Here is a 10,730-nt window from a genome sequence, read left to right as displayed (position 1 = left end):
AGGAGTCGATCCCAGGACCCACTGGCACAGCTGGTCCCTTCTGCAAACCAGACCATCTGGAGGGACAGCTAAGGTGGGATGGGCCTGCCCCACGTGGTTGTATCTCAGGTGGCACTCTGGGGCACGTTATAAAAAGATGCCCTTCTTGGGGCGCCGGGCTGGCTCAGTCGATTAAGCATCTGACTTCGGCTCAGGTCATGATCTCTGGGTCGGTGAGTTTCGAGTGCCGTGTTGGGCTCTGTGCTGACAGCTCAGAGCCTGGAGCCTGCTTGGGATTCTGTGTCTCCCTCTCTCTCTGCCCCTCCCCGGCTCACACTCTGTCTCTCTCTCTCTCTCTCTCTCTCTCTCTCAAAAATAAATAAACATTAAAAAAATTAAAAAAAAAGAAAGTTACAAAAAATAAAAAGGTGCCCTTCCTCAAGACACTTCACATCTATCTGTCAGAAAATTGTTGCAATGTTCTGATTATTTCAGAACCAGACACTTCCATCCTGCTATATTTCTGTTTAGAGAAACATAAACCTGTGCTGTTCACACCTCTGAGGGCGTCCCCGAGATGTGGTACCCCAATTCAGCCACCACCCATCAGCTCCTGGCACATCCCCAGCTCGTGATGGACTCCCTGGACGACAGACCAGGACCCAGAGAAGCTCCACACTCACACAGCCCAGCTTAGGACCCAGAGACATTTCAGATGATGGTCAGAATCCCTTTGTGCAACCTCATCAGGAGTCCTTTGTTTCTTAGATTAATAGGAAACAAACGGGCTATTGTTCCACATGTCTATGTGTTTCAATCGGTTGATTGGACTCAGTTCTGCCTGACCAGAAAGGGTTTCTATCTTGAGCCCTTTGGATAGAGAAGTCTTGGGACACAGTCCTAAATCTCCAGGGGACAGACTCCCCACACATCTCCCTCTGGTACTAAGTGGCAACTTGGGTCCTGAGAATGTCCGATGCCCACATCTTTGGGCTTTTTTTTTTTTTCTATTATACGTAACAATTTAATATAGGAGAAGAGATACTATTCAAAGAAATAGAAATAATAGCCCGTACTGAGAGCTTTCATTGCATGGAGACTAATCCATTGGGAAATGCAAAATTACCAAGTAAATGCCAAGAATGAGAAGGGGAAACAGTTTGCCCACTTGAATAAATTAAAGAGAGAAGGACGTTACTTTCATTTTTATTAGAAAATATGTCTGATAACGACCCTTGATTTCCCCCTTCCTGATGGAGAAAACCCATCCTGCTCTACACAGAGGATAGCCTCTCAATATTTACTCCTAGCCTGGCCTCCCTCCCGTCTCGACCTTCTCTTGACAAACGCTCTCTCAGCACCCGCGTGTGCCAGGCCCGGCCAGAGCACCAGGCTCACGGGCTAGGAGACGTGTTCGGGACAGTTCCTAACCCCAAGGCCCTCATTACCCGGCGGGTCTACAGACAATAAAATAATTTGTTGCCATGTTGCAAGTTACGTACGAGACACAGCATACGTGGAGGGGAACTGCCTGATTCTGCAGAGAAATCAGGTGACTCTTCAGATTGGTCTTTGCAGCAGAAAGAATTCTAATTATTGTCAACCATTTAACTACCTTCCTGGTCACCCCAGAGGATGACATTTACCAGCCCCCGTGTACCTGATGGGGCCGTAAAACTAAGTCCGACTGATGGAGTGCAGGTAGATGTGACATCTGATACGTCCGGCCCCATAAACTGCCTCGTACACCCGATCCTTTCCCTCCTTCTCCTGTGGCAAAACGGGAGCCACTTTTTGGAAATGGCAGCATCCCAGGATAGAAAGAGCCTGGATCACTGAGATGTTGTCTGAAGGAGGTGCCCTCACTGGAAAATCTTCAAAGGACATGGGGAAGACAGGAAGCACATTTATTTTGCTGTGCTTCTGCAACTTGGGAGCTGTTTCCAGCAACTAGCACGATTTATTTAATAGCATGGAGACTGGTATCTTGCAGGGGGTTGCTGCTAAGACAAAAAGATGTGGCCATTTTCGTAGCAATCGGGCAAGAGGTGAGGAAGACCTAGGCAAGCTGGAGGGCTGGACATCTATGGTACGTATTGACAAGACACGGCAAAACAGTTGTCCGCAGGGACTTGGAAGGCAGACCCATCACTGTAGGCTCCTGGGAGGAGTCACTGGAAAATGGAACATTGGAAATCTCTTTTAACTGGAAGCTGGCTCTGTTTGGAGAGGCAATGCCAGAAAGAGATGAGCTCAGGAAGTAACTGGCTGTTTTTAAGCAGAAAATGACAGGTAATAGATGGAGTCCAGAAATCCTTGGCCGTGTAGGGTTGCCAAAGGTAACCTGCTTCTAGTCCCCAAATGGTAAGTATGGGAAGGAAGAATAGTTTGAACTGATTGAGTGCCAGGGAACCGTCTCAGCTACATGAAGTGACGCGGAGCAGAGGTGTGGGTAAGCGCGTGGACGTCCCGCTCAGCCCTGGGGCCTCAGAGAGGCTGCCGTCGTGTTGAGGGACAGATTCAGAGGAGTGGAATCGATTCCAGAAGGACATCCAAGAAAGGACGTGGAGTTGTGGTACTGATACAAACAGATCAGAAGTCACTAAGTTTTTGAGATGATCACACCGCCAAGAAGACCACGCGTATCTGGACCAAAAGAAAAAGAAAAAATCCTTTGATTGTTGGGGACTCGAAAACAATTTTTGAGTCCCCAGCCTCTCTTAAGCAGGAGGCGAGCTCCCAAAGCTGTATTGCCACGAGGGGACAAGGGGAGGACACCACCCGAAGTCCATGTGGCCCTGCAGAGAGTAAGGAGCACCGAGGAGCCCCCAGAGGGTGAAGTCGGGGGCCGGGACCATGGGGGGCCCGGCATCCCGAGCGGAGGAACTTCGGCACACCCGTCCTGCAGGACTGAAGCACGTCTCTGGGCCAGTGCTGGGAGGAGACGCCCCTACTTCCTCTCTCCAAGGGGGGAGGCCTCCATGCGGGTCCCCTGCCCTGATCCATCACTGCTGATTGGAAATCAGGGAAGCCAGGGGCAGATCAGTGATCTCTCAGGTCACAGGAGACCGGACCTCAGGGCTGTTCCTGCTTTTCACCGAGAGGCCGAATCCATTCAGAGATCCTGGATGGCTGTCCGCGTTCTCTGCCTTGGGCAGAGGGGGGCAAGTTGTATTATTATGTGAGAAGAAGAAGAAAGCAATTTGGTGACTCGACGGGTCCAGCGGCAGAGACGATTCTAGCTAGCGCTTGATTAGGCCGCTTCATTTTCCTCCTGGGATCCAGTAAACGACGTTGCCCTTTCTCCTGACTGTGGGTATGACCTAGGATTCGTTCTGACCAGAACTGATGGGCAGAAATGATGCGAGCCTGTGTCGGCTTGTGCTATTTAAATAAACAACAGGGGCGCCTGGGTGGCTCCAGTCGGTTACACATCCGATTTTGGCTCAGGTCATGATCTTGCGGTTTGTGGGTTCGAGTCCCACATCGGGCTCTGTGCTGACGGCTCGGAGCCTGGAGCCTGCTTCGGGTTCTGTGTCTCCCTCTCTCTCTGCCCCTCCCCGGCTCACACTCTGTCTCTCTCTCTCTCTCTCTCTCTCTCTCTCTCAAAAATAAATAAACATTAAAAAAATAAATAAAGAAACAACAAATGCTTCTGCACATCTTTCTGCTGCAGTGAGGACAGATGCTGAAGTGAGTTCACTGGAGGGGACCAGGATGGACGTCACCGAAGACAAGGACAGCCTGAGGATCTGTCACGGGCTGGAAGAGACTAAGGACACAACAAATTAGACCTGATGTGGAATCCTGGGCAATAAAAGGACATCTCTGGTAAAATTTCACAAGATCCTCAGGCACGTGGGTGGCTTAGTTGGTTAAGCGTCTGGCTCTTGGTTTTGGCTCAGGTCATGACCCCAAGGTCATGGGATCGAACATTGCTGTCAGTGCAGAGCCTGCTTGGGATTCTCCCTCCCCTCCCCCCACCTCTCCCCTGCTTATGCTCTCCCTCTCTCTCTCTCTCTCTTAAAAATAAATAAATAAACTTTAAAAAAAAAGTCACGAGACCTGTAATTTAGTGTTGATTTCCCGGTGCGATGACTGCATGAAGGGTGTAGTAGGTACTCTCTACCATTTTGCAACTTCTCTGTGTTCATCTAAGCCCATGACAAAGTGAAAGAATTAAAAAACACATTGCAGGACATGGTATCAGATTGAACAACGGAAGCAGGTATTCAGGAATTCTGTCAAAAAGGCCTCTGGCAAGAGGTGGGTGGGGGGAGGGGTGGGAAGGCCGGTAGGATAGCCAAGGTGGACAGAGGGGCAGGTGGAACCCTCTAGCCATCAAAGCCACGTACAGGTTATTCAGTCAAGGCCTCAGACTTGGACCCCAGCTGCCCGTGAACGTGGATGGGGCATGAGTCCTGACTCAAATGGATGTCAAGGGTGACTCAGTCTCAGAGATTGGACAGGAGCTTCTGCAGTCCTTTTTGTGTTCAGCCAAGATTTATCCTTGGAGCTGAGACATGGGTAAGCCTGGACGTGGAGAGCGGCGAGGTGAGTTGGGAAAAGAGGCCGTCTCCAGCCAAAACAAGAGCCTATCTCCGGTTGAGAGATGGTCAAGATTCGGTATTCTACCGGCAAAACCCGAACTTTCCATTACGGACTAGGTGCTACCTGACCCAGCCAGCTGGGCTGAGTGTGGCAACATTCACCATCAGGCGGGTGTTGGCGTCCACGTAACTGGCCTCCAGCAGGTACAGAAGGCCCCAGCGAGTTGCATGATCACGAGGTTCAGGGTCTGACACCTGTCCCTGCTACGCTGCCTCCTTTTCCTTGTGGGGAGCTCTGTATTCCAGTTGACCGGGGGAGGCCGTCCTGCGTGCGTTATGGATGGTCCTGCACGACGCGGAGGAGCCGACTGGAAGCGGTCTCCTGAAGCATGTCAACTGACTTTCCAGTAAGGAAAGTCCCAGGAAGACCATGCTGGAGGGAGAGCTCCCGAAAGGCGGGCGTGAAGCAGTTCATCTGCTCGTCCACTTTGCCCAGACCGAGAACGACCGGGACGGATCTACACTCGTTTATGCGTGACTACTGATCTGTGTGGTCGCTCGGAGACTCAAAAGGCGAAGGATTGGGAGACTGGTAACGAGGAGACGGGAGGAGCAGGTATGTGCATGATTCTCTCGGAATTTTATGTGAAATCTCTGGAGTTTTTAGATGTAACTAATTCAAACATTTCAAAAACACTGCACAGGCCCAAAAATCCGTGTCCTTGAGACACTTGTAAATTGTAAAAACACAATTAAACAAGCGCTGGAGACCTGACATGTGCCTGCACTTCTGGGACAAATTGGGACAAACAAAAAATCGAGACAAAAGGAGAAATGTGTAAGCTTCTTCATTTGGGGCTCTGAGGATTGAGGTTGGGGATTCAGGTGAGCAGGGGTGCTGTGCAGTGGCCTCAGTTATCGTGGGAGAACGGCTACCACAGCTGACGACACCTAGGCCATGCTGCGCGTCGTATTTCTGCGACATTAGATACAGCCGGTTCCCGCCACCCTCTTTCCTTATGCCTGCGAAGCTGCCCCAAATGTCAAGTTGGCAAATCCTGAGCCACCGCTCCTTGAGAAGGTGCAGGGTTAGCGTCCCGGGAGCCTCCCGTCATGACATTTTCACCGACCAATCAATACAATATTTTGTTTCATTATTGATTAATTAATGAATTATTGAAGACGCCTTACCTGATACATATAATTGATCATTTCACATTGGATTCACTGTCAATAGTACACCAGCATATGCGTGAACCCGGGTTATCGGACGTGCAGATCTCCTCCGTGAGGTGCATCACAGCCCTCTTGCCCTTAGGGTCACTAGATGGCGCGGCAGCATGTGCCGGGGCCACTTTACACGGGGAAATCCACAAAAGGCCCCAAAGTGAGGAAAACGGGGTCCTACATACGCCACCTAAAGGACTCTCATTTACAGTGTGCAGTTGGGGGCAGGGAGACCAAGAAGGCAGAGTGTTGTTCTGTTCTCTCTCGGCAGGAGACGTGCACGTTGGGTGATTCTTTTTATCCTCGCTCTATGCATGTCCGTGAATGGCCGCGGCAGTGTTGCAGGTGGTTGGCAGGGAGGGACTATCAATGTTAGCAAGTAGGTGAATTCATGGATATGGAATCCATGAGTACTGAGGGTTGACCCCATATGTGTGTGTCCACATATGTGAACATTACGTGTGTGTGTGTGTGTGTGTGTGTGTGTGATGGGGAGGGGTCAGGAGGCCAGCACAGACAGGTGCCAAGACAGCGGGGAGAGCTCCACAGCATCCGCGCCCCCGCCCACCCCCACGCCAGCTGCAGCACACCCATTACTGGGGCGTAGACTGCGGACAGGGCCGGGAGGGCACAGGGTGTCGCAGAAGTCGGGGAGAACGAATCTCGGAAGCTTCCATCCGGTGACGGATCTCAGGGGCTTCGTGTCCTGCGTAGAGCCCTCCCAGAGCACCCAGCCCCGGGGGAGCAGTGCCGGGGGACTGGAGAGTCTGCGGGCTGGAGGGCGGGGGCAGCAGGTGCACAGCCCTGCCAGCTCCCGCTCAGCGGTCCTACCACCTTTGCAACATTCCGGTGGGTTCCTACCACCAGATCTCCGGCTGCAAGGATTTTATTTCAAAGGTCAGATGGTGTTTTCATTTGTCAGTGGTCACTAAGACAGATGCTTTTACGCATAAAAGAAAATAACTAAGGAAGTTTTTTTTTTTATCTCGTTTCAATTTTTTGAAAAGAACAAATCGATACCTTAAATTGATACAAAGCAGCGGAAAACAACCCCCACTCCCACCCGAGGGGAACAATTCAGAAAAAGTACAAATGTTCATGCAGCACACGTTTCTATTCATCATGACCAAAAATGAAAGTCCTCCGGGAATAAAATGCAGATTCTTGCCATTATATTGCCTGTTCGGTGAGTATAAGAAGATCGCTGACAAAACAGCCCGTGCATTTTAAGTACAATGTTCCTCGTTTAAGCCCAATTGAGAAGTCACCAGGAAGAAGCCGGGCTCCAGTTTTCTTTTGCCCTCCTGTTTGCCCCGCGTTTTATACGCTCTCTGGCGTGTGTGCTATGCTTGGAAGTCTGCCTTCAGCTTGTTCTTGAACATGTGCCTCTATATTTTGAACATAGAAACCTACCAGAACGGACACCTTAAGTAAATTTTCTTCTCTAGTCAAAACTCAGCAATATTTATATAACTGAGAACACTGTGTTTTAGATGTGATAATTAAATATTAAAATATGATGCATAATATTAAGACTATCTTAGGATGAGTCATTCATAATAATAGTGAGGGCTTTCTATGAAAACTAAATAAAAAGAGATGTTTGGAGTCATTACGATGAAAGAGGAAGATAAAGTAGAGGGAAAAGGCAAACGCTCTGACCGCCCGTGGCAGGGTTGGGCAAGCTTTATCTGAACGGCAAGACGGAAAATATTTTTGGCTTTGTGGGCCATAGCGTCTCAGTCACAATGAGTCAACTCTAATGTGAAAACACAAAAGCAGCCAGAAACGATATGGGCCAAACGGACATGACTGTGTCCCAATAAAACTTTACTTATAAAGACAGAAGTCTAGAGCGGGCAAGGGCCATAGTTTTCGACCCGTGATCTATGGGAGACAGACTACGAAATTAATGATGAGTAAGATGAATCAGCGACCATCACAGACCCTCCGTAACTACACAGAGAATATTAAAAACCACTCGGGATTTGATAATATGCCCGGGGCATCCATCTGCTGTGAATTATTTCATACCTGCCCTTAAAGGGAAAGCTTACATTTACTTTTCATTTCTAGAAGGATTTTAAAGTACGCGGAAGATGTATTTTGTAACGAGATAAACTAGCATGGCGCATACTCACAATAAATTAAACAGTGATTGTTCTCAGGGAGTAAGTGATTCTGTGTTTTCCAAAAGAAGTTGCTTTTGAATTTCTTTAATATGCATAGCCCATGTTGAATTTACTGCGTGGGATCTAGACTCCGGGATTTTCAATATGGGTAATTGGGGGGTAAGTGGGGGCGGGGGAAATTTCTAACCTGATGAAATATTGTAGCTAATTCATTTCAAAATAGTGAGAGGCCCGATCAGTGGGACGGGCTTGTGTGGCCCTTGAGTTGCTGTGTGTGCTTGTGTGCCTGGTTGCATGCAGGTCCTGTCTTTCTCCCTCTGGCACATGTACAGCTACCCTCCAAATGGCCACAGGCCACACCTGTCCTGCAGCAGGCCGCGTGGTGGGCAAGGATGGCTGAGACAAAGACCCTTCGGGAGGGGCGGCCACCAGGTATAGGGTCTCTCCTCCAGGCCAGCTTCGAATCCCTGTCTCACTCTCCTGTCCTCCCCCCGGGGGCCTGCGTCGTGCTCCAGAAAGAGCTGGAGCTCTGGACGGGCCCCCAGCACCCCCCTCACCAACTGTGTGATTCTTCATGTCCCTAACTGCTCTAAGCCTCAGTTTGCCCATCTGCAAAGTGGGAACAATCGAATTTCCCTGGCAGAGTTCCTCTGATTAAATAAGACAGCGTTTGAGCTCCCCAGATGGGGACCCCAGGCGAGGCTGGCTCTTAGCCCAGGTCAAGGTCTGCTTAGCCCAGTTCAAGGTCTGCTTAGCCCAGTTCAAGGTCTGCTTCCTGTATTCATTCAGCCTTCAGTGAACATGAGCTCTGGTCCGCGTGCCTTCTTTAACAGAACATCACAGACATACAGGCATGCTTGTTTCAATACCTACATTACGTTTAAATATGTACCTTTTCAGGGGCGCCTGGGTGGTTCAGTTGGTTAAACGTCAGACTTTGGCTCAGGTCACGATCTCAAAGTTCATTCTCTCTCTCTCTCTCTTGGGATTCTTTCTCTCTCTCACACACACACGTTCAATCTCTCTAAAAAAAAAAAAAAAAACAGAAACAAAAACGCTTTTAATACGTATCTTATGAATCAGAGTTTTCTAGAGAAATGGAACCAATTGAATGGATGGATGGATGGATGATCAATTGATCAATCAATAGATAGAAATAGAGGGATCTATTTCAAGTAATTAGCTCGCATTTTTGTGGAGCTGGCAAGTCTAAAATCTGTAGGGCAGACCAGCAGGAAGGCAGGCTAGAGACTCAGGCAGGTTGATGTTTCCATCTTGAGGCAGAATTCCTTATTCTCTGAGAGACTCCAGTGTTTGCTCTAAGGTCTCCATCTGATTAGATGAGGCCCACCCATGGTATTACTTGTTCTCTCTGACTTAAAGTTGGTCGATTATAAATGTTAATAATACCTACAAAACATCTTTACAAGAACGCCCGCATTAGTGTTTGCCCAAACAACCGGGCACCGTGGCCTAGCCAGGTTAACACATAAAGCTAACCATCCCAGTAACATTTACAAGCCCATAGCCTATTCCTAAATTTTAATCAAGAGGGATCCCACTTAGGGGCGCCTGGGTGGCACAGTCCAGTAAGTGTCCAACTCTTGATTTCAGCTCAGGTCATGATCTCGTGGTTCGTGAGATCAAGCCCCGAGCTGGGCTCCATGCTGACAGCACAGAGCTTGCTTGGGGTTCTCTCTCTCTCTCTCTCTCTCTCTCTCTCTCTCTTTCTCTCTCTCTCCCTCTTTGTCCCTTCCTTGTTCTCTCTCACTCTCCCAAATAAATAAACTTAAAAAAAAAAAAGAGGGATCCACTGTAAGAGTTTATAACGCTGCGGGGCAGGCCTCGGCTGTTGGAAGCTGCCTGGGGAGGCAGGCACACCTCCTCAAGCAGAGGGAAGTACAGAAGGCACACAGCCTGCTGCTCTGGGATCACCCCACGGCCCCCAGGGCTGCCATGAAGTCACACAGGCCTTCCTGGGCTCCCGCCTGCTGTGTGCTTGGGGTCAGATCCCTGGGGAGGTCCCAGGCTGGCAGGTTCCTACCCTCAACCCCCCCCACCACCTATGTTTACCCTTCCTTTCACAGTGGATTTATTCCCACCTTCATATTCATTGAGTATCTGCTGGCCCTGGAATGTGAGACCAGGAAGCCAGAAACCCAGAAGTCAGAAGGGGGTGGCCTCTAGGCTGACTGTGGGAGGGATAGGTTAGCTGTGGGTGGTCATGGGAGCTTGGGGTGAGGGGAGAGGGGAGGAAGGGGGGAGGGACATTCCTACATTTTGAGAAGGTCAGGGAAGGCTTCCTGGAAGAGGTGACCCCCAGCAGTCTTGAAAATCCTTTAGCCCTTTTGTAAAAACAAATAACCTGAGGCCATTTGTTAAGGTTCCAAATGATGGTGGGGAAATACGACATGTTAGGAAAGACTTCAGACTTTCTCTGTGACATGAATTATATAAACGGTCCGAGCTGAGTGTCACAAACTCCCATCTGCCTACTCTTCTCCTATTCCCCGTGCATCTGAATCAGGGTTCTCAGAAGTTATCTCTGGGAAATCTCATAAAAGTCTCTTCAAGACAACTTAGACTCATTTACACGCCATCTATAAGGCAGCTCAAAACCCAGCAAGCTGGGGGGGAAATGACTAAAAACCCAACAAGCAACTCGAGCCTTTCCAAAAAGGTTGAAAATCCAGTATGGGCGTGAAGCAGGTTGGAGGCCACCTAAATTAGCCAAGTGCCTTTGAAAGATCCATCAAGGCAAGTTCGGGACCCAGCAAACTGACAAACCCACGGGGACATCCGAGTGTACATTTACGGTGTGAGCCTTTCCGCTTGAGGGGGA

The sequence above is a fragment of the Panthera uncia genome (assembly GCF_023721935.1).
Source record: "Panthera uncia isolate 11264 chromosome A1 unlocalized genomic scaffold, Puncia_PCG_1.0 HiC_scaffold_17, whole genome shotgun sequence".
NCBI classification, from domain to species: Eukaryota; Metazoa; Chordata; class Mammalia; order Carnivora; family Felidae; genus Panthera; species Panthera uncia.
Note: the sequence above shows the minus strand (reverse complement) of the source record.